This window comes from Sapajus apella, unplaced genomic scaffold (genome assembly GCF_009761245.1).
Source record: "Sapajus apella isolate SASKATOON/1434 unplaced genomic scaffold, GSC_monkey_1.0 scaffold47, whole genome shotgun sequence".
NCBI classification, from domain to species: domain Eukaryota; kingdom Metazoa; phylum Chordata; class Mammalia; order Primates; family Cebidae; genus Sapajus; species Sapajus apella.
The window spans coordinates 4,690,154-4,715,177 of NW_022436987.1; the positions used below are offsets into that span (position 1 = coordinate 4,690,154).

The 25,024-nt window shown below is 44.8% G+C and overlaps 1 long non-coding RNA gene across 1 annotated transcript in view; it reads left to right on the forward strand.

The window, feature by feature from the left end:
- LOC116525110 overlaps positions 1-10,366 on the forward strand; it is a 21,616-nt gene extending 11,250 nt beyond the window's left edge. The window contains exon 3 of the long non-coding RNA XR_004257581.1: positions 10,330-10,366. This is a non-coding gene — a long non-coding RNA (uncharacterized LOC116525110). The remainder of the gene's footprint in view (positions 1-10,329) is intronic.
- The last annotated feature ends 14,658 nt before the right edge of the window (positions 10,367-25,024 follow it).

A 25,024-nucleotide genomic window follows, 5' to 3' on the forward strand; every position in this document is an offset into this window, starting at 1 on the left:
AAAAAAAAAAAAAAAAAAAAAAAAAAAAGAAGAAGAAAGAAAGAAAGGAAGGAAGGAAGGGAGAAAGGAAAGAAAAGAAAAAGAAAAGAAAACATGATTTCCCAATGTCCCTTGCAGTAAACATGGCCAGGTGACATTGGTGAAGTCAATGAGATATACTCAGACATGCAGACATGTATGTGGGTGGGGCTTTGGGGAATGCATTGTTTAAAAAAAATTAATAGGAAAATCAGCGGGGTGCTTCTGCCTCCCTGCCATCCTTTTTGGGAGAGATTGAAAGAGAACTGGACTTAGAAAGTCTGGGTTCAAATCCTATGTTGGCTTCTTACTGTTCTCCGACCTTGGCAATTGACTTAACTCCTCTTACTTTCACTTTCCTTATCAGTAAAATGGAGCTATAATCCTTATTACATGGAGAAGGTATAATGTATACTAAGTATCAAGTTTTAGTAGCTATCCAACCAATATTATTTTGGGTATTGCTCTCTGTAAAACACTTAAAATCCAGAAGGCCTTTTAGCTTCTGGCCTTCTTGTCTCTAACCTGCTTCTGCCACTCTGAGCTCTGTTACACAAAGGTTATTCAGCAGGCAATGTGGGAAACCAGAGTGTTCTGACTGCAAATTGTCCCTGCTCTTCAGAGCAATAACAACACAACAAAAATTGTTTTATTGTTTCCAGCCTCCTTTCCAGCATGATTGTGCTACAGTAACCTAACACCAAGTAGGTGGCTGGGGCAAAACTACATGGTATGCACAAGGAGACTACCCCCATCTGGGTAGAAGCTATGGCTTTATCAGAGGCCACCATCAGTAGGAGAACAAAACTGAACCAGAGTGGTAGACACCAGGGATGCCTCTCAAACAACAGGCGACTAGCTATTCGAGAATCCTGACTGCGTCACCTCTCTCCCTGACCTCTTTTCCAAAACAGAGAAGTGGACAAGGTGTACCAGGGCATGGCCTGGCCTCCACCTGCCTTCCAGGGCACTAGAGTGGGAGAAGGATCGAAAATGCCAACCAATCTCTTCTTGACATAAGTGTAGTTTGGTTTAGATAGGCAAAGAGAGCTTTAAATCAATAATGAGATTGATTTAAACTCAGTCTCAAAAAAAAAAGGAGAATTAGAGAGATAGCAATAGCAAGCAAGCACGTAAAGCTGATGCCCTCTTAACCCTTCTTGGTAGGTGATTGAACTTGGCCTTTCAGAGATGGGGTTTCTCCATGTTGGTCAGGCTGGTCTCAAACTCCTGACCTCAGGTGATCCACCTGCCTCGGCCTCCCAAAATTCTGGGATTACAGGTGTGAGCCACCACGCCCAGCCTGGCCAGGAATGTTTCAACATGTAGTAACACAGTGTTCTTGGCCATCTTTTCTTTTTTTCTTGAGATGGAGTCTCGCTCTGTTGCCCAGGCTATTGTGCAGTGGCACGGTCTTGGCTCACTGCAACCTCCACTTACTGGGTTCAAGCGATTCTCCTGCCTTAGCCTCCTGAGTAGCTGGGATTACAGGCACCTGCCACAACGCCTGGCTAGTTTTTTTGTATTTTTAGTAGAGACGGGGTTTAACCATGTTGGCCCGGTTGGTCTCGAACTCCTGATTTCATAATCTGTCCACCTTGGCCTCCCAAAGTGCTGGGATTACAGGCGTGAGCCACCATGCCCGGCAACTCTTGTCCTTTTGGATTTAATTTTGTTAATTCTGGCGGACAGAGCAAATATAATTAAAGAGATTTAATTAAAACAACTAGCTCATTTATGGTTTCTGCTAAATGAATTAAAAATAAACAGTAGGCCAGGTGAGGTGGCTCAGGACTGTAATCCAAAGTTTGGGAGGCCAAAGCCTGGGCTTGAGCCCAGGAGGCCTGAGCAACATAGCGTGAACTTGTCTCTACAGATAATAATTTTTTTTTTTGAGTTGGAGTCTGGCTCTGTTCCCCAGGCTGGAGTGCAATGGCTTGATCTCTGCTCACTGCAACTTCTGCCTCCTGAGTTTAAGTGATTCTCCTGCCTCAGCCTCCAGAGTACCTGGGATTACAGGTGCATGCCACCACGCCCAGCTAATTTTTTTTATTTTTAGTAGAGATGGGTTTCTACAACATGCGGTTTCACCATATTGTCCAGGCTCATCTTGAACTCCTGACCTTGTGATCTGCCTGCCTCAGCATCCCAAAGTGCTGGGTTTACGGATGTAAGCCACGGTGCCTGGTCAATAATAATTTTTTAAAAACTGGCCAGGTATGGTGGCAAGAGCCTGTAGTCCCAGTTACTTGGGAGGCTGAGGCTTGAGCCCAGGAGGTCAAGGCTGCCGTGAGCTGTGATTGAGCCATAGCACTCCAACCAGGGAAGCATCTTATGAGACTCCATCTCATTAAAAACTAATAATAAAAAACTGGCCTGGTGCGCACGCCTGCAATCCCAGCAATTTGGGAGGCCAAGACAGGCAGATCACTTGAGGTTACGAGTTCAAGACCAGTCTGGCTAACATAGTGAAATCTAGTCTCTACTAAAAAGTGCAAAAACTAGACCGGGCTCCGTGGCTCACGCCTATAATCTCAGCATTTTGGGAGGCCGAGGTGGGCAGATAACAAGGTCTGGAGTTCAAGACCAGCCTGGCCAACTTGGTGAAACCTGGTCTCTACTAAAATACAAAAACTAGCCGACTATGGTGGCATGTGCCTGTAATCCCAGCTACTCAAGAGGCTGAGGCAGGAGAATCACTTGAACTAGGGAGGCAGAGGCGGAGGCTGCAGTGAGCTGAGATTGTGCCACTGTAGTCCAGCTTGGGCAACAAAATGAGACTCTATCTCCAAAAAAAAAAAGAAAAAATTAAAAGTGCAAAAATTAGCCAGGTATGGTGGCAGAAGCCTGTAATCCCAGCTAATTGGGAGGCTGAGGCAGGAGAATTGCTAGAACTTGGGAAGTGGAGGTTACAGTAAACCAACATTGCACCATTGCACTGCATCCTGGGTGACAGAGTGAGACTCCATCTCAAAAAAAACAAAACAAAACACCTAGTAATAAAAAATGAAAAAATAATAAAACCATAAATAAAAATAAACAGCCAAAAAAAAAATCAAATCTTTCTGAAGTAAAATGGATTGAACAGCATTATGATGGATAATTCCAAAATGAAGTATCTGTTTTCTGAGCACATCTCTTTACTTTTGGCAACAGACTTAGACCATTGGCCAATCTTCACCATGTTGGCCAGGGAGTCTCAAACTCCTGAACTCAAGTGATCCACCCATCTCAGCTTCCCAAAGTACTGGGATTACAGCCACCATGCCTGGCTAATTTTGTATTTTTAGTAGAGATGGGTTTTCTTCAGGTTGGTCAGGCTGGTCTCGAACTCCTGACCTCAGGTGATCTGTCCACCTTTGCCTCCCAAAGTGCTGGGATTACACATGTAAGCCACAGCACCTGGCCTTTTTTTTTTTTTCTTTTGAGACAGAGTCTTGCTCTGTCACCCAGGCTGGAGTGCAGTGGCACGATCTCAGGTCACTGCAACCTACACCTCCAGGTTCGAGTGATTCTCCTGCCTCAGCCTCCCTAGCAGCTGGGTCTACAGGTGCACACCACCACACCCAGTTAATTTTTGTATTTTTAGTAGAGGCAGGGTTTCACCATGTTGGCCAGGCTGGTCTCAAACTCCTGACCTCATGTGATACTCCTGCTTTGGTCTCCCAAAGTGCTGGGATTACAAATATAAGCCACCATGCCTGGGGCCCATTATTATTACTTTTTGAGACAGAGTTTCACTCTGTTGCTCAGGCTGGAGTGCAATGCCGCAGTGCTGGCTCACTGAAACCTCTGCCTCCCCGGTTCAAGCAATTCTCCTGCCTTAGCCTCTCGAGTAGCTGGGACTATAGGTGCCTGCCACCACGCCCAGTTAATTTTTGTGTTAACACTCTTCTTTACAACAGAAAACTGGAATGTATGAACTGTTTACCAAAATAAACTTCTAGAGCTTATTTATTCTGCAAAACTAACCACTAGACACCCACTTAGTCAAGTACTTCAGTCAAATAAACACCTCAGCAGAAAATGTAATTGAGAATTAGTTAGCTCTTTCAGCCTTGTACTTTTTCATTCAGTTATTCTGTGCCTCTTTCCTCCTCTGAATAATCTTTCATCATTTACTCTTCAGGGAACCTGAGCATTGCATTGCCTTTTGAGAATGAGGCATTTCAAATCCTTTGGTAAGAGCAGAATTTCCCACTGTGAGAAAGGTATTCCACTTCTTATAGGTAGAATTGTACAGGACTTTTACTTCCTAAGTTAAAGATTTCTGAATTGTTTGAAGTTTTTATGAGTATAACTGCTTTTGTAACCAGAAAAAAATATATAAATATTTATATCTTTAAAATGATAAGTGCCAAAAAAAAAAAAGTTATTTTACCCATGGAGCTCTCCAAGGTGATCACGTTTCCTCTGTCTTCTAGTGCATCTTGTCCTTTTTCCTCTTTTTTTTTTTTGAGACAAAGTCTTGCCACCCAGGTTGGAGTGCAATGGCACAATCTTGGCTCACTACAACCTCTGCCTCCTGTGTTCAAGTGATTCTGCTGCCTTAGCCTCTGGGCATAGCTGGGATTATAGGCGCTTGCCACCATGCCCGGCTTATTTTTATATTTTTAGTAGAGTTGGGGTTTCACTTTGTTGGCCAGTCTGGTCTTGAACTCCTGACCTTGTGATCCGCCCACCTCGGCCTCCCAAAGCACTGGGATTACAGGCATGAGCCACCACACCTGGCCCCTTTTTCCTCTTCTAATGATGAAATTCCATGCTTTCCTGGAAATTTTGATGTCTTAAACTGAACTACAGCTGGGTGTGGTGGCTCATGCCTGTAATGCCAGCACTTTGGGAAGCCGAAGTGGAAGGACTGCTTGAGGCCAAGAGTTCAAGACCAGCCTGGTCAATACAACAAGACCCTATCTCTACAAAACATACGAAATAGGGCTAGGTGGGGTGGCTTATTCCTGTAATCCCCGTATTTTGGGAGGCTGCGGCAGGCAGATCACCTGAGGTCGGCAGCCTGGCCAACATGGTGAAACCCTGTCTCCACCAAAAATACAAAAATTAGCTGGGTGTGGTGGCACGTGCCTGTAGTCCCAGCTACTTCGGAGGCTGAGAAGAAGGATCGGTTGAACCTTGGAGGCAGAGGTTGTAGTGAGCTGAGATCATGCTACTTCACTCCAGCCTGGGTGTCAGAATGAGACTCCATCTCAATAAAATAAATAAATATAAAAAAATTACCTAGGTGTGGTGGTGCATGCCTGTGGTCTCAGCTACTCAGGAGGCTGAGGCAGGAGGATGGCTTCAGCCTATGAGTTCAAGGCTGCAGTGAGCTATGATCATGCCACTACACCTCAGCTCGGGCAACAGACAAGATCCTGTCTCAAAACAAAACAAAACAAGAACAAATCCCTTTTTCTTGAGACGGTTTTGCTCTGTCACCCAGGCTGGAGTGCAATGGCGAAAAATCAGCTCATTGCAGCCTCAACCTCTGCCTCCCAGGTTCAAGCAATTCTCCTTCCTCAGCCTCCCAAGTAGCTAGGATTACAGGCACCTTCCACCATGCCTGGCTAATTTTTTTTATTTTTAGTAGAGATGGGGTTTCACCAGGTTGGTCTCGAGCTCCTGACCTCAGGTGATCCACCCGCCTTAGTCTCCCAAAGTGCTGAGATTACAGCATGAGTCACCGCGCCCAGCCAGTCCTAACTATTATAATAACCTCTGGTCTCTGCCTCCCCTGCACCCAGCCAGTCCTAACTATTATAATAACCTCTGGTCTCTGCCTCCCGGCTTGCCCTATTCAAGTCATTCCTCATGCTGTTACCAGAGTGATCTTTCTAAAACATAGATCTGAGTGTACACATCCCTGCTCCAAATTATCTGAGGCTCTTTATCCCCTATAATCTTCAAGGACTTCATGAACTAATCCCTACCTACCTGCTTCTCTAGCCCATTGCTCTCTACCTCTCACCTCTCTTTAAACTTCCACAATATTAGGCTAAATTTTAAGGGATCGCTCCTCAAAGCCCTGTCTAAACCATTTCTGTCTATGCCGAGATAATAAGGTACAAAGACTTCTCCAGAAAGCTTGACTTTCCTGGGGCTGGATTCAGTTGTGTTCCTGTCATAAGATTGAGGTCACAGGAATTGAGACACAATAGTTGGAAGTAAGGTGGGTGGAGTGTCATCACCTTGCTGATTCTCTGTCAACGTCTCTGGATACCTGCCTTAACAATAGCAGAATCAGCAGCGCATATCCACATCCCTTTGATACGTGTTTTCTTTGTGTGCTGCAATGTCTGCTAAATGGATTACCTGGCATTTCTAAACCAGAAGCAGCCTCAGAGTGAGTGTCATGTAGGTCAGAGGCTGCTGTGGCTTAGATTTACTGGGCCTCTTAAGTTGCTGCTGTTGCTGAAGGGATCAGGATGTAAGGATGGGGAGGGCAAGGGACTTAAGGAGTAAGAGAGGCCACAGCAGAGTAGTTCTGTGTCCTCAAAGACTATTTTATTAAAGGCCAGGTTGTTCCTTGCCTCCTTTTATTGTGCAATGATTGGAAGCACCTCAAACTTCACTCCCGTTGGTTATACACAGTTTACTGAACTAGTGTGCTGTAAGAACACAAAAAGTGTGTGCTAGTGACTGTAACTGGAGCAAATACAAGGAGAGGTGGTCAAGGTCTGGAAATGCTAGCATAGACTAAAATATAATTAGTAATGTGTCCGGTGGCGGTATTATGGATAACTTTTTTTTGGAAATTTTAAAATTAATCCATCTTTTAAATAATGTTAAGAGAAGAAGGGGTAGGGAGGGGAGAATGCTGTCCCCTTGAGACCTGAAAGTTCTAGGACCTAATATAATGGAATGTATTTGTAGAAGCTCCTCAACTTATGATGGGGTTATGTCCTGATAAACCCATTGTAAATTGAAAATCTAGTAAGTCAAAAGTACATTTAGACCGAGGCAGGTGGATCACCTGAGGTCAGGAATTCGAGACCAGCCTGGCCAAGATGGTGAAATCCTGTCTCTACTAAAAAAAGAAAAAGAAAAAAATTAGCCAGGCATGGTGGCAGATGCCTGTAATCCCAGCTCCTCGGGAGGCTAAGGCAGGAGAATTGCTTGAACCCTGGAGGTGGAGGTTGCAGTGAGCCAAGACTGTCCCACTGCACTCCAGCATGGATGACAAGAGCAAAACTCCATCTTAAAAAAGAAAAAATGCACTTAACACACCTAGCCTAAACCAAGCTTCAGAGCTTAGCCCAGCCTACCTTAAAAGTGCTCAGAACACTTACATTAGCCTACAGTTGGGCAAAGTCATCTAACACAAAGCCTACTTTATAATGAAGTCTTAAATATCTCATGTACTTGATCGAATACTGTACTGAAAGTGAAAACAGAATGATTGTATGGGTACCATCCTAAAGTCAAAAATCCTAATTTGAACGATCATAAATCATAGACCATTTGTATACCATAATAATTCATCCCACTCCATGAGTCACCATGGAGTGCATCAGAATACACCTGTAGAACTAGTCATAGAAGATCCCTACCCTAAAGTAGTCCGATTTTTCCTTTCTTTCTTTCTTCTTTTTTTTTTTTTTTTAGACGGAGTTTCGCTCTTGTTACCCAGGCTGGAGTGCAATGGCGCGATCTCGGCTCACCGCAACCTCCGCCTCCTGGGTTCAGGCAATTCTCCTGCCTCAGCCTCCTGAGTAGCTGGGATTACAGGCACAAGCCACCATGCCCAGCTGAATTTTTGTATTTTTAGTAGAGATGGGGTTTCACCATGTTGACCAGGATGGTCTCGATCTCTTGACCTCATGATCCACCCGCCTCGGCCTCCCAAAGTGCTGGGATTACAGGCTTGAGCCACCGCGCCCGGCCCCCTTTTTTTTTTTTTTTTTTTTTGAGATAGAGTCTTGCTCTGTCACCAGGCTGGAGTGCAGTGGTGCAATCTCAGCTCACTGCAACCTCTGCCTCCCAGGTTCAAGTGATTTTTCTGTCTCAGCCTCCCTAGTAGCTGGGACTACAGGCGTGTGCCACCACGCCCACCCAATTTTTGTATTTTTAGTAGAGACGGGTTTTCAACATGTTGGCCAGTTTGTTCTTGATCTCCTGACCTCGTGATCTGCCCACCTCGGCCTCCCAAAATGCTGGGATTACAGGTGTGAGCCACTGCACCTGGCCTATTTTTTCTTTCTTTCTTTCTTTTTTTTTTGAAACACAGTCTAGCTCTGTTGCCAGATTAGAGTGCAATGGTGCAATCTTAGCTCACCGCAACCTCCTCCTCCAGGGTTCCAGCGATTCTCCTGCCTCAGCCTCCTGAGTAGCTGAGACTACAGGCACCTGCCACCACGCCCAACTAATTTTTTGTATATAGTAGAGACGGGGGTTTCACCATGTTGCCCACGCTGGTCTCTAACTCCTGACCTCAATCAATTCTCCCCTGGCCTCCCAAAGTGCTGGGATTACAGGTGTGAGCCACTGTGTCCAACTTCAGTTCTTCCTTTTATAGAAAACAGACCTAGAGGGTTCAAGTAATTTTTCCACATTAACACAACTCATTTGTGATAGTGCTGAAAAGAGAATTTAGGCTTCTTATCTTTTGCCAAAGGAAGGAGCGATTTTATTCTTTCTTAGTACCTTTCAAACTCACTGTGACTCCCCCTCCCCTAGTCCTTTACCCTATTTTGTCTTTTCTGTCCTCCAGCAAGCCTCTCATCTAGCTCTCAGGTGAGATAACAGATGAGTCTCTTTACCTCACAAGTCAGGGCATTCCTGTCACACTGTCCCAAGAAATCTTCTCACCACATTCTGCTCTAGTTGCAGGTAGCCACAGAGCGTTTCTTCCACTCAGCACATATCACCATGAGATGCTAATCTTTCCCACTCACTCCTCACTCCTTGCCTGCCCTTGACTTGGGAGCAAGAAAACCATAGCACTTTGATAGTTCTCTTCAAATAAATCCTCACTTTCCAAACTTCCTCTCCTTGATTTTCTTTTCTCGGGCCAAAACTGGGTACAGGGCTATGGGTTTCAGAACCAATTTGGAGGCTACACTTTGAGCGAGTCCTGCATAAATGATCAGATATGTCTCTTTATATGGGGGTAGTTGCACTTATTGTCTAAGCTCCAAAACTAAGAAAATAGGAAAATCTAATTTAACAACCTGTCTCAATAGCATTTATTCTTTCCCAGTTTTGTTTCTTAATGCTTTCTAGCTGAGGTTTTTAAATTTAATTTTTATTAGGTTTTGCATTCCACTGAGAGAACATACACCTCTTTTTGAGTTTGTTAGACCTTGTAGGACCAGCCTCTGTCTCCTTCTTTCCACTTTCCACTTAACTGGGGACATTCAATACCACCTGCAGGCTCAGTCTTGATCTAATCACTGGACAAAATTTGCCCAGAGGCAAGAGGAATTTATGGCACTTCAATCCCCAGCTCTGAGGTTTTCTTTCTTTTTTTTTTTTTTTGAGACAGTTTCGCTCTTGTCACCCAGGCTGGAGTGCAATGGGATGATCTTGGCTCGCTGCAACCTCTTCCTCCTGGGTTCAAGCGATTCTCCTGCCTCAGTCTCTCAAGTAGCTGGGATTACTGGCCTGAACCACTAGGCCCAGCAAATTTTTTTTTTTTTTTTTTTTTTTTTTTTTTTTTAGTAGAGACAGGGTTTCACCATGTTGGCCAGGCTAGTCTTGAACTTCTGACCTCAGGTAATCCGCCTTGGCCTCTCAAACTGCTGGGATTACAGGCATGAGCCACCTCGCCCAGCCCTTTTTTTTTTTCACTCTGAGGTTTTCTTTTTTTTTTTCGAGACGGAGTTTCACTCTTGTTACCCAGGCTGGAGTGCAATGGCGTGATCTCGGCTCACCGCAACCTCCGCCTCCTGGGTTCAGACAATTCCCCTGCCTCAACCTCCTGAGTAGCTGGGATTACAGGCACGCGCCACCACGCCCAGCTGATGTTTTGTATTTTTAGTAGAGACAGGGTTTCACCATGTTGACCAGGATGGTCTCCATCTCTTGACCTTGTGATCCACCTGCCTCGGCCTCCCAAAGTTCTGGGATTACAGGCGTGAGCCACCGTGCCCGGCCCGTGTGTTTCTTTTTTGTAGACAGAGTCTTGCTCTGTCACCCAGGCTGGAGTACAGTGGCAGTACAGTGAAGTATTGTGGCCCAAGCTGAGCCAATGGCAGTCTTACCTGGGAATTTTACTGGCACTCTTGGAAAAGAGTTGGTTTCTGCTGGGGTTTCTAGGCTGGGTGCAGTGGCTCACAACTGTAATCCCAGCACTTTGAGAGGCTGAGATGAGAGGATTGCTAAAGCCTAGGCATTTGAGACAGCCTAGGCAATGTGGCAAGACTCCATCTCTATTTAAAAAAAAAAAAAAAGTCAAAATAAAATAAAAAAATAAAAATAAAAGTCATATTTTGTGCCAAAAATTAGATTACAAAAATACACAAAATAAGGTTTAAAAAATATCACCCTGGCCGGGCATGGTGGCTCATGCTTGTAATCCCAGCACTTGGGGAGGCCAAGGCAGGTGGATCATGAAGTCAAGAGATTGAGACCAGTCTGGCCAACATGGTGAAACCCCATCTTTACTAAAAATACAAAAAAATTAGCCAGGCATAGTGGCACATGCCTGTAGTCCCAGCTACTCGGGAGATTGAGGCAGGAGAATTGCTTGAACCCGGGAGACAGAGGTTGCAGTGAGCTGAGATGGCGCCACCACATTCCAGCCTGGTGACAGAGCAAGACTCTGTCTCAAAAAGAAAAAAGTCACCCTTTGTTGCAGAGAGATACATTGGTCAGATTCACTCAAGAAAGGACTTATTACTCAGCTGTTAAACTCTTGTTCATTCTCAGCCTTCTAGCCAAGGTCACTTACTCCTCAGGGTAGCCCCAACCAACGACTGTGCAAGGTGGTAGACCAAAGGCCTGGCTGTTCCCATGCATCATAAGACACCTACAATAGGCAATCTTTGCTCTAGAGCTCCCCATTGGTAGAGATTTTGTATCATGTCTCACTGCTCCATCTGCCCAATACTGCTTCCTCCTTTTCCCGTTCCTAAGTGTTACTCCCCAACCAAAGTTTTGCACTCCTAACTCCAGCTCAGCATCTGCTGCCTAGAGAATTCAGCTAGTGTGCTCTTAACGCTATCATCCTAATTCTTAGACATAAACACAATAAACATTCTGAAGTACTTCTTTCTAGTCTGTTTGCTTTGAACATACATACTTTTCTTTTTCTTTTTTTTTTTTAAGACAGGGTTTCACCATGTTGGTCAGGCTGGTCTTGAACTCCTGACCTCAGGTGATCCACCCGCCTTGGCCTCCAAAGTGCTTGGATTACAGGCATGAGCCACCACGCCCGACCACGAACATACGTACTTTTGTATTCTGTTTTTCTTTTCTTTTTTTTTCTTTTTTTTTGTGTGTGTGTGTGTCTGTTTTTATTTTCACCACTTTTTTTTTTTTGAGACGGAGTTTCACTCTTGTTGCCCAGGTTGGAGTGCAATGGTGTTATCTCAGCTCACTGCAACCTCTGCCTCCCAGGATCAAGCAATTCTTCTGCCTCAGCCTCCCGAGTAGTTGGGATCACAGGCATGCACCACCATGCCCAGCTAATTTTGTATTTGTATTTATTTTTAAAGACAAGGTTTCACCATATTGGTCAGGCTGGTCTCGAACTTCTGACCTCAGGTGATCCGTCTGCCTCAGCCTCCCAAAGTGCTGGGATTACAGGCGTGAGCCACCATGCCCGGCTCTTAATTTTGTATTTTTAACAGAGATGGGGTTTCACCATTTGATTAGGCTGGTCTTGAACTGTTGACCTCAGGTGATCCAATTGCCTCAGCCTCCCAAAGTACTGGGATTACAGGCGTGAGCCACCATGTCTGGCTTTTTTTTTTTTTTCTTCTTCTTTTTGAGACAAAGTCTCACTCTGTCTCCCAGGCTGGAGTGCAGTGGTGCAATCTCAGCTCTCTACAACCTCTGCCTCCCAGGTTCAAATGATTCTCCTGCCTCAGCCTCCAGAGTAGCTGGAATTACAGGTACCTGCCACCATGCCTGGCTAATTTTTGTATTTTTAATAGAGACAAGGTTTCTCCATGTTGGCCAGGCTGGTCTCACAATCCTAACCTCAAGTATTTTCACCGCTTTTAAATTAGCATTTCAACAATGAAATTAAATGATGCTCAAAAATGTAACTTAAAAAATCGTTTTACAAATGTACCATAATTTTAAAAAGTTATTACATTGTTAGGCATTTACATTGTTGCCAGTTTTTAATTTCTAATTAAACAATCCTATATAACCTAGTATGCACCCACAAAAATTAAAAATAATAAAAATGGGATACTTAGAATGTAAAAAAATACCGCAGTGACTAGCATACATAAATATTGACCCACATCTGCTATTATTGCCGTAGAATACCTACATAGAAATGAAATTACCGGAACAATAGGTTTGTATGTTTTTACTTTTTTTTTTTGAGATGGAGTTCTCGCTCTGTTGTGCAGGCTGGAGTGTAGCGGCACGATCTCAGCTCACTGCAATCTCCACCTCCTGGGTTCAAGTGATTTTCCTGCCTCAGCCTCCCAAGTAGCTGAGACCACAGATGCGTGCCACCACGCCTGGGTAATTTTTTGTATTTTTAGTAAAGATGTGGTTTCACTGTATAAGCCAGGATGGTCTCGATTTCCTGACCTCGTGATCCATCCGTCTCGGCCTCCTAAAGTGCTGGGATTACAGGTGTGAGCCACCGCACCCAGCGCACACTTTTACTTTTATCTGTACTTAAAAATGCAAGAAGTTAAAAAAAAATTTGAAAACTCCAAGAAGTGTGTAGTGAAAAAAAGTAGTCTTCTGCCTCATTCCTCTTCATAGCCCAAAGGCAACGATTTTCCACTTTTTTCACTGTTATTTTGGGTATTTATTTCCATACATCAAAATAATGTGCTTATGCTAGTTCCTGATGTATCTGTTTTAAATGAGATCCATTGTTTTCCTGTTGTGGTGGATGAGGTTGTAGCACTCTTACAAATATACCACATACCCACCACCATTTCTCCTGCAGTCTCTCAAAGTAGTTAAATCATAATTTTGGTTCACATGAATAATAAGCATTTACATTATGATTAATATGTGTAATTTTCAACGGATGAGTCAGGAAATATATTATGCTTTCTTTCTTATAAAACCCTATTGATAGGAGGGCCCATTTTACTTCATCTGCACCAACACTGGGTAATAACTTAAAAAAATTTTTTTTCTGATATTAAAAACATATTCACCATGGACAACTTCAATTCAGAAAAATAAAAAGAAATTAAAATAAACTGTAATTGCAGACCTTGTTTGAATGGCAGCTCTCACCACCTCTGTGATCCCTGTCCTCTCTGCCTGTAAGTACCCATATCAATGCTACTTGGGCCATCTGCTGTGTCCCTGAGGTGTCCTTGACCCTGAGGTCCCCTTGGAGCCTAGGCTCTCTCTACTACTGACACCTAGAATCTGTGACTGACAAGTTGCAGACCTCCACTGCCCATCTCTCTCTGGCCAGTAGGTAAATGCCTTTCTTACATGCATTCCCACAGAGTGTGTGCTGGGTCGTTAATAATTCAATTCTTTCAGCAAGCCACACAGAAGAGGACCTGGGCCCCTGGTGATTCGATTGTTTCCATTTTAGTATACAGCCTTCTCCTTCCCAGGACTGATAATAGGGCACCAGAGGGCTAACCTGGGGCAGGTTCAAGTACAGCCTCATGGAATCTTCACAAACATGGTCTTCTCTAGCACTCAGGCCCTACGGCCAATTCTACTCCCTATAAGGGTATCCTTGGTACAGGTTTTTTTCCTGTAAGGAATCCATTATTTCTTTCTACAATCTGTATTTCATCAGGTGTTAATCATTTTTAAATCCAAATTTTATTTCCTACAATGCTTCTGGAGCCAAGAAGATTAAAGGATAGGGCTAGATGTTTCAAACCTTCTGTAACAGCAACAGGGCCGAGCACAGTGATGTTTTCCAGAATCTACAGCAACGAGGACACTCTGCTATATATTGCATCTATCAGAGCGCTGGTAAATGCCTCACATCTATCAAGCCATCTCCCTGCCCCATATATTTCTTCCTCCGTGAAGCCTTTCTTCTTCCCCTTCAATTCACTGAGTTGCTCTCTGTTCTGTTCACACTTCGATCAGAGCACTTATTACACAGTATAATAATAATGTCATTATGTATTTATCTCCCCTCACTAGAGCTCTGGAGGGCAGGAATCCATGTACCACAATACAAGGTGCAGAGCAGGCCTAAAATATTTATGGGAAGGATGAGAGCCAGACTATGCTGGAGTGCTTTAAATACCAGGGAAAGGACTTTCCACTCAAACCAAAACACAACAGAGTATTACATTTTCTTGCACAGAAAAATGGCTTGTAGAATACAGTGTGTCATAAAAAAAAAAGATGCACCTGTTCATTGTGTGAGGTTGGATGGGAATGTGGCAAAACCGGTTAGGAAGTTGCTGAAGTGACCCTGCAGTGTGATGTCCAGAACTGAGTTCAAGATAACTTGTAGTGACCATGGAGAAGAAGAACTACATCTAAAAGGCATTTCAAAGAAAATACAAAAGCTGAAATTTGCTGAGTTCCTTCTGTGTGCTATGCTATGCCAACAACATAGGTGGCATGGAATCGTCCCCATTTCTGTTAACTGGGTGGGGGTAGGAGTGGGGAGTGTCACACATCCACAAGCAGTAACGCTGAGCTTCCAAAGTAGGTCCATCTAGCTCTAAGAACCCGCGGCTCTCCGAGGCCTCAGTTGCCTCAATTAGTCTCAGCCTAACCTCCTCCCCGCACCGCAGGGTGAGGAATACTTTCTTGTGCGGAGGACTCAGTTCCTCAATATTCTGAGAGGAGCCTGGCAGGGCCTAAGTACTGGAGCGCAGGGACGCTTTATCAAGTTGCCAATCCTTGTCAGGGCCTTGGAAGGGCACCTAAGGCCGGAAGCGGGCACGTGGTGACCGCCCTGGGGCAGTGGGAAGGTGGCAGAGCCTCACGGACCGCGGCCGGAGGTCCGCTGACGCCCCAGCGGAAGCGGCTGAGTCACTGCGGGGGCAGGAACACAGTCCATCTGGAGAGGGCTCGGGACGCTGGCGGCTTCTGCGTTTCTGAGCCCTGGCTTGGCGTCCGCACCTTCGCTGCAGTCGGGAACCACCAGTGACGGCGGTGACCGGAAGAGCTGAGTCAGCGCAGGCGACGCGAGCGACGCCTGCGGGGAGGGGCTGACGCGCCGGGGGCCGCGCGCGCCGCCACTGCTCCAGCGGTGCACCGCCAGCTCAGCTGGGGCCGCGTCGGGCAATGTCTCCCGGATCCCGCCCGGGGATTGGAGTCTGAGGCTGAAACTTGAAATCTTGAAGTGGTCCCAAGCCACAAATACTACAGGCAGGTTTCAGTGGGAATTAAGACCTTGTGAAAGGAGACAGCAGCGCCCCAAAAACTGGGTAGATTTTGAAGATCAAAAGCACTTGCCTAAGAACAAAAATAATTTGTCTGATTCAGTTCAAAAATGCAGTAAATAATTATTAAAGCGAAACACACACGCACTGTCTTTTTGTTTTGATGCAAGAGGAAAAAAAAAATTTTTTTTTTTTTTGAGACGGAGTTTTGCTCTTGTTGCCCAGGCTGGAGTGCAATGCACGATCTCGGCTCACCGCAACCTCCGCCTCCCGGGTTCAAGCGATTCTCCTGCCTGAGCCTCCCGAGTAGTTGGGATTATAGGAATGCGCCACCACCCCGGCTAATTTTGCATTTTTTAGTAGAGAAGGGTTTATCCGTGTTGGTCAGGATGGTCTGGAACTCCCAGCCTCAGGTGATCCACCTACCTCGGCTTCCCAAAGTGTTGGGATTACAGGCATGAGCCAATGCCCCTGGCCTAAAACTTTTAGAATTCCAAAAGAAAATAAGGACATAGAATGTACTACATGCCTGTAAGCATGGCATGTCTAACAGCTACATAGGATAGTGCTTTACAAAGTTATTAGCACACTTACTCTTTAACAAGAAAGGGCATGGTGGCCTGTAATCCCAGCTACTTGGGAGGTTGAGGCAGGAGAATCGCTTGAATTCGGGGCAGAAGTTGCCCTGAGCTGAGATCAGCCACTGCACTCCAGCCTGGGCGACAGAGCCAGACTTCGTCCCAAAAAAAAAAAAGGCTGGGCAGTGGCTCACGCCTGTAATCCCAGCACTTTGGGAGGCCAAGGTGCGCGGATCATGAGGTTAGGAGTTCAAGACCAGCCTGGACAACATTGTGAAACCCCGTCTCAACTAAAAACACAAAAATTAGCCAGGCGTGGTGGCAGGCGCCTGTGGTCCAGCTGCTGGAGAGGCTGAGGCAGGAGAATCGCCTGAACCTGGGAGGGGGAGGTTGCGGTGAGTCAAGATTGCTGCCCTTGCACTCCAGCCTGGGCAGGGCAACAAGAATGAAACTGTCTCAAAAAAAAAAAAAGAAAGAAAGAAAAGAAAAAAGAAACTCAAGGCTGCGTGCGGTGGCTCGCACCTGTAATCCTAGCACTTTGGGAGGCCTAGGCAGGTGGATCACCTGAGGTCAGGAGTTCGAGACCAGCCTGGCCAACATGTCAAAACCCCGTCTTTACTAAAAATACAAAAATTAGCCGGGTGTGGTGGCAGGTGCCTGTAATCCCAGTTATTTGAGAGGCTGAGGAAAAAGAATTGCCAAAGAGGGAAACTCTGTCAAAGAAAGAAAGGAAAGAAGGGAAGAAAGAAAGAAAGAGAGAGAAAGAAAAGAAATTCAAAAGAATGCAACCGTTTGTCTCTTATCTACCTATGACCTGGAAGCCCCCATTTCCAGACCAAACCCATGTTTATCTCATATATGTTGATTGATGTCTCACGTCTCCCTAAAATGTAGAAATGCTGTGACCATCTTGGACACATGTCCTCAGGACCTCCTGAGGCTATGTCAAGGGCATGCATCCTCAAACTTGGCAAAATAAACTTTCTAAATTAACGAGCCCTATCTCAGATTTTTGGGGTTCACAAGTTTTTTTTTTTTTTTTTTTTTTGAGACGGAGTTTCGCTTTTGTTACCCAGGCTGGAGTGCAATGGCGTGATCTCGGCTCACCACAACCTTCGCCTCCTGGGTTCAGGCAATTCTCCTGCCTCAGCCTCCTGAGTAGCTGGGATTACAGGCACGTGCCACCATGCCCAGCTAATTTTTTGTACTTTTAGAAGAGACGGGGTTTCACCATGTTGACCAGGATGGTCTCGATCTCTTGACCTCATGATCCACCCGCCTCGGCCTCCCAAAGTGCTGGGATTACAGGCGTGAGCCACTGCGCCCGGCTGGGGTTCACAAGTTTTAACAGGGATGAGAGTTTTGCAGAGGGAACTTTCCATAGGTCCTTGATAAACATGGTCAGAGGTACCAGGACTCAGTAGTTTATCTCTTTCTCTAGTTTCTCCCCATTCCTACACTACTGAGGCTAGGACTCATTTTTGTCTAATAGTGCTTAATTGATTTTGTTCAGGTTTCTTTTTTAGACAAAAAACAGCTATATTATAGAATTTTATTGAGGGGGGAAACACACTCAATTGCAGTCACTAAACCAGAAACCACAATTACTTTTACTTCTTTTCCTACATTTTGTTCACAAGAAGAGGTGTTTGTTTTTGTTTTGTTTTGTTTTGTTTAGAGTCTCATTCTGTCGCCCAGGCTGAAGTGCAGTGGCGTGGTCTTGGCTTCTGCAAGCTTCACCTCCTGAGTTCAAGTGATTCTCTCACCTCAGCCTCCCCAGTAGCTAAGATTACAGGTGTCTGCCAACATGCCGGGCTATTTTTTGTATTTCTAGTAGAGACAGGATTTTGCCATGTTGGCCAGGCTGATCTTGAACTCCTGACCTCAAGTGATCCACCCACCTCGGCCTCCCAAAGTGCTGGGATTACATGCCTAAATGAGTCACTGTGCCTGGCCTCAAAGTGTCAATCTTTCTTAATCAGATCAGTGATTAGATGTAGAAAAAAATGGATAATGGTGGAAATGGATGCAATGTCACAGACTTTTTGTCTTGGGCAATGGGACTGAGGATGAGAGGGAGAAGAAAAAGGTCAAGAAGCTATTCCTTTTCATCTGACAGTTCTTCTGCACTTCTTTGTAACCAAGTGTGTATATTACTTATTTCTTTTTTGTTGTTTTGTTTTGGATGTGTAGTCTGAGTGCTTACTTTTGAGTCAGTGGGCCTGACAGTTCTTCAAACTGAAAACTAAGAATCCCAGATCTGGTTCTGGTATAATACACACTAGAATTTTGCTATTTCATTGTTCTCTCTTAGGCACTGTTTTCAACTGCTTCTGTTCATTCATCCATTCAACACATATTTGTTGAATGTGGCTTTTATGTCCCAGACACTATGTTAAGGTCCTGAAGATGTCCTTCCAACAGACAGCCAAAATTTGGAACATGTTGTGTGCCAGCTACATAGAGTGTGTTTTTGTTAAAGACTTCTGTCATCATGGGCATTTGTTCTTGTTGCTAGTCAATTTTGGAATGACCTAATAGAAAGTAGCTTTCTTTGCAACAGAGCTGGACCGAGAACATTCTTCTAGACTCCAGGGTCCTGCACATGTGAAATAGAGATAGGACTGACTTTGGACACTGTGATAAGTAATTCTCTTCCACTAATACTACTTTTCTGGAGCTATGCCCTAAGATAATGCTATATACCAAAGGGTCCCGTGGACACTTTGCTGCAGAAATTATTTGATTCAAATCAATTAAATTTAAAGTCATGTATTGAGTGTCTATTCTTATTAGCATGGGGTAGGAATGAGAGATGAGCCAAAGATGAAAGTAACACAGATCCTGAAGCTCATCATTTTTTGAGAGTCTTAAATCTTCCTAAAGACTGATCCACATACTTCTCTTTTAAAAATCTTTTTTTTTTTTTTTTTAAGACAGGGTTTCACCATGTTGGTCAGGCTGGTCTTGAACTCCCGACCTCAGGTGATCCGCCCACCTTGGCCTCCAAAGTGCTTGGATTACAGGCGTGAGCCACCACACCCAGTCTTAAAAATCTTTAATAGGTTTTATTGGCTTTTAATTTTTTCATGTCAAAAAAAACCCTGCTGCATTTTAACCGAGTACCAGACACTGTCCTAGAGGTTGCTTATACCATTTCAGGAAATTACATTATTGATGGCAATGGTGTCAGTGGTATTTGAGTCACCTGCACAACATGCATGTGTCAATCAGAATTTGCAGGTGTAACATGCATGATTTTGCTATGTATAGTTGCTAGCAACTGACTACTGCTTTATTGATTGATTGATTGATTGATTGATTGAAACAGAGTCTTGCTCTGTTGCCCAGGCTGGAGTGCCGTGGCACAATCTTAAGAGGCTCACTGCAACCTCTGACTTCTGGGCTCAAGCCATCCTCCCATCTTAGCCTCCTGAGTTACTGGCACTACAGATGCGTGCCATCACACCTGACTAATTTTCATATTTTCTATAGAGATGGTGTTTCACCATGTTGCCCAGGCTGGTCTTGAACTCCTGAGCTCGAGTGATCTGCTTGCCTTGGGCTTCCAAAGTGCTGGGATTATGGATGTGAGCCACCATGCAATTATATATCGAAATATTTTTATTATAAATCACCTTCGGGCCGGGCACGGTGGCTCAAGCCTGTAATCCCAGAACTTTGGGAGGCCGAGGCGGGTGGATCACGAGGTCAAGAGATCGAGACCATCCTGGTCAACACGGTGAAACCCCGTCTCTACTAAAAATACAAAAAATTAGCTGGGCATGGTGGCACGTGCCTGTAATCCCAGCTACTCAGGAGGCTGAGGCAGGAGAATTGCCTGAACCCAGGAGGCGGAGGTTGCGGTGAGCCGAGATCGCGCCATTGCACTCCAGCCTGGGTAACAAGAGCGAAACTCCGTCCCCAAAAAAAAAAAAAAAAAAAAAAAAAAAAAAAATCACCTTCGTTTTATTCTTTATATTACAGTTAGTGCACAATATTGATTTTCTGAAATATATATGTGTAGTTAGTTTGACTGTATTATCTGTGGATCTCATTTAGTAATAGTACAGAGGAGATTACAAAAAGAACTACTGGCCTACTCAAATAAATCTGAATGACTGATTCTGGCAGTTATTGCCATCAGTATCTAACCCCAGGCTTATTCTTCTTTGCTATACCTAAGATCAGGCCAAGTTGCTTTACCTAGGATTCCCAGTATTGGAGCAAGTGTCTTCCACTCCCACAGCCCCATCTGAGGTCATCTAGTTTTATACTATAGGACTCCATCACCTTTGACACATCTAATTGACCTAAGGGAGTCTATTCAGTCTGTCCAATTGCTCAAGAGACTTGTTCCGGCTGGGTCCAGTGGCTCACACCTGTAATCCCAGTACTTCAGGGGGCCCAGGCAGGTGGATCACCTGAGGTCAGGAGTTTGAGACCAGCCTGGCCAACGTAGTGAAGCTCCATCTCTACTAAAAACACAAAACATTAGCCAGGCGTGGTAGCAGGTGCCTCTAATCCCAGCTACTTGGGAGACTGAAGCAGGAGAATGGCTTGAACCTGCGAGGTAGAGGTTGTAGTGAGCCAAGATAACACCATTGTACTCCAGCCTGGGCGACAACAGCAAGACTTTGTCTCAAAAAAAAAAAAAAAAAAGAAAAAAGAAAAGAAAAGAAAAAAGCAGCCCAAAGAGACCAAGATGGAAGTTACACTTTTGAATTCAGGCTTTTTGTTTCCCAAGTGAGTACAGCAAATCCTACTTTCACCATTTGTTCCCAGACCCATGTATTCTAACCATTTGGGATACATGTCATCATTAGTTCAGCAATAAATAAATCATGGAGGCTGAGCATGGTGGTTCATGCCTGTAATTCCAGTATTTTGGGAGGCCAAGACAGGCAGATCACCTGAAATCAGGAGTACAAGACCAGTCTGGCCAACATGGTGAAGCCCTGTCTGTACTAAAAATTAAAAATTAGCTGGGTGTGGTGTCATGCGCTTATAGTCCCAGCTACTTGGAAGGCTGAGGCAGGAGAATCTCCTGAACCCGGGAGGTGGAGGTTGAGTGAGCCAAGATCGCACTACTGCACTCTAGCCTGCGCGACAGAGTAAGACTCTGTAAAAAAAATAAAGGCTGGGTGCAGTGGCTCACGCCTATAATCCCAGCGCTATGGGAGGCAGAGATGGGCAGATCACCTGAGGTCAGGAGTTCAAGACCAGCCTGGTCAACATGGTGAAACCCTGTCTGTATCTACTAAAAAGACACACACAAAAAAAGTAGCTGGGTGTAAAAAAAGTAGCTGGCTATGGTGGCGGGTACCTGTAGTCCCAGCAACTGAGGAGGCTGAGGCAGGAAAATCGCTTCAATCTGAAGGTGGAGGTTGCAGTGAGTTGAGATCATGCCACTGCACTCCAGCCTGGGCCACAGAGCGAGACTCTATCTCAAAAAAACCAGAAAATAAAAAATCAAAAAAAATCATGAAGGACAGTAATCTAAACACACAGGGGATGATTTCCAAGCTGATGGCTAGGGTGAGCGTTTAATAGGCCACTCCAATTCTGGTAGCAATAGCTTTAGATGATGGGGAATGTGAAAAGACCTGTGGATTTTTATGGCCATGCTCTCTGTTGTACTTTCTTTGCCATAAAAAGAGTGCCTGCTCTGAGCGATGTTGTATGGGATCCTATGATGACTTTTTTTTTTTGAGACAGAGTCTCACTCTGTCACCTCGGCTAGAGTGTAGTGGTAAAAACAGGGCTCAGGCCAGGTGTGGTGGCTCATGCCTGTAATTTCAGCACTTTTCGAAGCTGAGGTGGGTGAATCACGAGGTCAGAAGTTTGAGACCAACCTGGCCAATATAGTGAAACCCCATCTCCACTAAAAATACAAAAATTAGCCAGGTATGGTGGTGGGCACCTGTAATCCCAGCTACTCAGGAAGCTGTGGCAGGAGAATAGCTTGAACCTGGGAGGCAGAGTTTGCAGTGAGCCAAGACCATGCCATTTTACTCCAGGCTGGGTGACAGAGTGAGACTCCATCTAAAAAAAAAAAAAAAAAGCAGAAGCAATCCTCCTGATTAACTAGGATTACATGCTCATGCCACCATACTCAGCTAATTTTTTTTTTTCTTCGAAATGGAGTTTCACTCTTGTCGCTCAGTCTGGAGGGCAATGGCGTGATCTCCTGAGATTCTTCTGCCTCAGCCTCCTGAGTAGCTGGGATCACAGGCACGTGCCACCACACCTGGCTAATTTTTGTGTTTTCAGTAGAGACAGGGGTTCTCATGTTGGTCAGGCTAATCTTGAACTCCTGACCTCGTGATCCACCCACCTCAGCCTCCCAAAGTGTTTGGATTACAGGCGTGAGCCACCATGCTCAACCATTGCTGTCTTTTAGGGTCACCCCTGAGTTGCATTGAGCTGTGGTGCAGCATGGTCCTTTTTAGTAGCAACATATTATCTGACCCTCTGTGAACCAGGCCTAAGTTTCCTGCACCCATTATAGGAGTCAATTGAATGAGAAGGATCAGTGCAGCTGAGGTAAGTGACAGAAGAGTTTGGGTCCCCCATTGTAATTTAGTCACATCTTCTGGTCCTGCTTAGACTCAATTATAAATGCAGTATTTCCATCGTACAGTGGAATACTTGACCGTATGACATGGTAAACCTTGTAACACTCAACATGATTGGGAGCACTAGTTGCACTGTCACTGGTGTTCCATTATAAGTGCTTTATTTAGATGCTACTGAGTCCCATTTATACACTAGAAGCTGTTTCTCAAACAGTTACATACAGGGCCAGATGGTAAATATTTCATACTTATAGAGCACATATAGTGTCTGTTGCATATTCTTATTTTTACATTCCTTAAAAAAAGTCTTAGCTCGTGGGCCATAAGACAGTTGAACAAACAAAATTAAACTCATTAAACCCAAGATGGGCCAGATGTTAAACTTATCAGAAAAAATAGCTTAAAAGAGCCATCATAAATAAGTTCAAAATTATAGGGAAATTATTTAAGGGAAAGAAAGAAAAGTTTAATCTTTTTTTTGTTTTTAAAGACAGGGTTTCACCATGTTGGTCAGGCTGGTCTTGAACTCCCCACCTCATCTGCCCACCTTGGCCTCCAAAGTGCTTGGATTACAGGCGTGAGCCACCATGCCTGGCCGAAAAGTTTAATCTTAATGAGCTAACAGAAATAGAAACCATAAAAAAGAACCAAATGGAAGTTCTAGAACTGAAAAGTACAATAGCTGAAATTAAAAATTCACTAGATGGGCTTTACAGCAGATTAAATATGGCTAGTAGGCTGATAGAAAGTTTTCACTCTGGGTCAGGCATGGTGGCTCATGCCTGTAATCCTAGCACTTTGGGAGGCCGAGGCGGATGGATCACAAGGTCAAGAGATAGAGACCATACTGACTTCCACGGTGAAACATCATTTCTACAAAAAATACAATAAAATTAGCCAAATGTGGTGACACGCACCTGTAGTCCCAGCAACTAGGGAGGCTAAGGCAGGAGAATCGCTTGAACCCAGGAGTTGGAGGTTACAGTGAGGCAAGATTGTGCCACTGTACTCCAGCCTGGGTGACAGAGCGAGACTCTGTCTTTTTTTTTTTTGGGACGGAGTTTCGCTCTTGTTACCCAGGCTGGAGTGCAATGGCGCGATCTCGGCTCACCGCAACCTCCGCCTCCTGGGTTCAGGCAATTCTCCTGCCTCAGCCTCCTGAGTAGCTGGGATTACAGGCACGCACCACCATGCCCAGCTAATTTTTTGTATTTTTAGTAGAGACGGGGTTTCACCGTGTTGACCAGGATGGTCTCGATCTCTTGACCTCGTGATCCACCCGCCTCGGCCTCCCAAAGTGCTGGGATTACAGGCTTGAGCCACCGCGCCCGGCCGAGACTCTGTCTTCAGAAAAAAAAAAGATGGCCAAAATTATATTTGATAAAAACAGATAAAGTTACAAGGACACAGGAACCAGCTTGCAGAGCCTTTCACAGGCCAAATCTCAGGACATCAAGACAACAAAATGGATTCTGATAAAAGAACTTATGTAAGAAGTTCAACAAATTTCATAAATGGCAAAAAATATAAAAAGGCAAAAATAAAGCGAGCCATACCTAGCCACATAATAGTGACTGTGTCCTTGTAAACTGCTGAAAATCAAAGATAAAGAAAATAAACCGTGAAATTTGGCTGGGTGTGGTGACTCACATCTTGGGAGGCCAAGTCGAGCAGAACACCTGAGGTTGGGAGTTTGAGACCTGCTTGGCCAACATGGTAAAACTCTATCTTTACTAAAAATACAAAAAATTAGCCAGGCATGGTGGCGGGCACCTATAGTTCCAGCTACTTGGGAGGCTGAGGCAGGATAATTGCTTGAACCTGGAGGCAGCAGTTGCAGTGAGCCAAGATCATGCCACTGCACTCCAGCCTGGGTGACAGAGTAAAACTCTCTCTTCCCCAATAAATAAATACATAAAATAAACACTTTTGGGCTGGTCATGGTGGCTCGCGCCTGTAATCCCAGCACTTTGGGAGGCCAAGGCGGGTGGATCACAAGGTCAAGAGATGGAGACCATCCTGGTCAACATGGTGAAACCCCATCTCTACTAAAAATACAAAAAATTAGCAGGGTATGGTGGTGCGTGCCTGTAATCCCACGTACTCAGGAGGCTGAGGCAGGAGAATTGCCTGAACCCAGGAGGCGGAGGTTGCGGTGAGCCAAGACCGTGCCATTGCACTCCAACCTGGGTACCAAGAGCGAAACTCCATCTCAAAAAAAATAATAAAAAAAATAAACACTTTTTGCTTCAAATCTTTGTTCTTTTGTTTTTTGAGACAGAGTCTCACTTTGTAGAAACAAGGCCTCACTTTGTTGCCCAGGCTGGTCTTGATCTCATTGCGTCCAATGATCCTCCCACCTCGGCTTCCCAAAGTGCTGAGATTA